Source organism: Peromyscus leucopus, chromosome 20 (genome assembly GCF_004664715.2).
Source record: "Peromyscus leucopus breed LL Stock chromosome 20, UCI_PerLeu_2.1, whole genome shotgun sequence".
NCBI lineage: Eukaryota > Metazoa > Chordata > Mammalia > Rodentia > Cricetidae > Peromyscus > Peromyscus leucopus.
Window position 1 is genome coordinate 14,737,423 of NC_051080.1, and position 2,603 is coordinate 14,740,025.

Below are 2,603 nucleotides of genomic sequence, written 5' to 3' on the forward strand. Positions count from 1 at the left end.
GATTTAAGGCTTTAAAAGCCCACACCATTCTACTTAGCTCTCATTCTCTGCCTTGTGACTATGGATCAGATTTAAACTCTCACCTACTGCCCCAGTACCATGCCTGCCTGCTGCATGGCCCCCTTCATGATGATCATGGACTTAACTTACCCTCTGAGACCGTAAGCAAGCCTCAATTAAATGCTTTCTTTTATAAGTTGCCTTGGTCATGGTGTCTCTTCACAGCAATAGAACAGTAACTAAGAATAATAAATGTAGCACAGCTCACCTTAGAGCCAGTGTTGAAGAAACATACAAAACACCCTACTACCCACCCCAACAGAAGTACCCAGATTAGGCCACTGTAGACATGGAGGTTAACGACATGCAGCAAATCTGCTCCAGTGCCAGTGAAGTTCTCACTGCACATAGCAAACTGTGGTTCCTCAAAGGTCATATGGGATTTGCCAATCTTCCAAATCAAGTATACAAAAAAGTCAGTGAGGGCTGGAGAGATGGCTCAGCAGTTAAGAGCACTGACTGCTCTTCCAGAGGACCTGGGTTCAATTCCTAGCACCTACGTGGCAGTTCACAACTGTCTGTAACCCCAGCTCCAGGGGACCTGACACCCAGGACAAAAACACCAACGCACATAAAATAAAAAATGAATGAACGAACAAATAAATAAATAAATAAATAAATAAATAAATAAATAAATAAAACAGTGAAAAGAGGATTTGAGTTCACCTTGTGGTAGTAGGTAAATCTGGACGGGGAAAGTCAACATTAATCAACTCATTGATCCTCACAGTTGTGTATTCTCCAAAGTATCCAGGGCCTTCTCAGAATAAAAAATACTGTATAGGTGAAGCAATCCAAAGTTTTGATCAAAGGAGGTGGCGTTCAGTTGCTGCTGGCCACAGTTGATATCCCAGGGTTTGGAGATGCAATGGGTGATAGTAACTGGTAATAGTAATAGTAATTCTCGATGCTGATAACAGGGTGCAGTGTTGTTTATACTTCATTGCTCCTTCAGAACATGGACTTAAACCGCTGAGTTACAAAACTCTTGCATGAAAAAGTGAATCTCATCCCACTAATTGCCAGAGCAGACACACTCACACCAGAAGAATGCCAACAGTATAAAAAACAGACAATAAAAGAAACCAAGGACATCACATTAAAATACACAAATTTCCAGAAACAGATAATGAAAAAGAAAATAAGGCTGGCTTAAAAAAAAAAAAATCAGGTACCATTTACCTCCTATTGTGATAGGTAGTAAAGGTATCATCAAAGCCAATGCCAAAAGAGTCAGAGGAAGACACACCCTTGGGGTATGGCTAAAGTTGAAAATGGTGAAGATCGTGATTTTACAACTCTAAGAAATACATTGATAAGAACACACATGCCGAATGTTACTAATGATGTACACTATGAGGGCAAAAAACTAGCAGGGGTGACTTACAATGGAGCAGATAACAAGAACAAAGGGCAACTTACTAAGAGCCCTCTGGCTCAGACGGAAGAAGAGAGAAGGGAACATGTAGCCAAGATGAAGAAGATGGAGATGAAACAAGTGTTTGAGATGATGGTTGAAGAAAAAGTTCAAAACCTGAAGGACTCAGAAACAGAGCTCCAGCGGCACCAGGAGCAAGTGAAAAGGAATTTAGAAGTACAAAGGGTTAGGGGAAAGACATCATCAGTTTGAAGTCAAAAAACGCAACCTGGGAAGCCCAGCAACATCTTTTAGAGCAACAGAACTCTTCAAGGACGTTGGAAAAGAACAAGAAGGAAGGCAAGATCTCTTAAACTCTATTGACCACCCGATATGTCTTAGTTGTGAATATGCCCGCTTGGACATTAGGGTTTGCTGTCCATTTGACCAGTTTGCACCAATTTTATCCATATAATTATAGATTTAACAGCATAACAAAAAATAGTCTCTGTTGTTGTTCTTAAAGCAGATAAAAATGCCTTGGATTGTCTAAGGTCTTGTACACTTAGAAATTAACAGCTCTTGGGGCTGGAGAGATGGCTCAGCCGTTAAAGGCTAGGCTCACAACCAAAAATATAAGAAATTAACAGCTCTAAGTACCTTTCTACATTTTCTTTTTTTTAATTAAAAAGATGTCTTAAATTTAATACAAGAAAACATTTTACTGTTGTATAATTATATTCTGATAGTTTGATTATTTATAGAATATTCTAAAATAAAAAGATTCTGGAAGGTTTTCATTGATATAGTGCCATAATATGGTACAAACTACACTTCTCTGTGATTATTATAATACAGAGGTTTCATTCAACACAGGCTATATACTTAATCTAACACAGTGGTTCCTTTTTTTGACACTTCCAATATTTGAAAGTACACATGGGAAAAAAAAGTATGTACTTACAGTGCAGCTAGGACTTTTTTTTAACAGTCTTTCTTGCTGTGTTTGTTTGTTTGTTTGTTTGTTTGGGGTTTTATATATGTATGTGTGTGTGTAGAAGGATGGGTGGGTGGGTATGGGAGTGCTCTTTTAGCCAGAATCTCATTGATGCTTCATTTTTTATCAATTATTTTTTTTACATCCCAACTGCAATTTCCCCTCCTTCCTCTCCTTCCATCCTCCACC

At 38.6% G+C, this 2,603-nt stretch overlaps 1 pseudogene; it reads left to right on the forward strand.

Annotated features, from left to right (window-relative positions):
- Positions 1-364: 364 nt before the first annotated feature.
- LOC114693078 lies at positions 365-1,791 on the forward strand (annotated as a pseudogene).
- Positions 1,792-2,603: the final 812 nt, after the last annotated feature.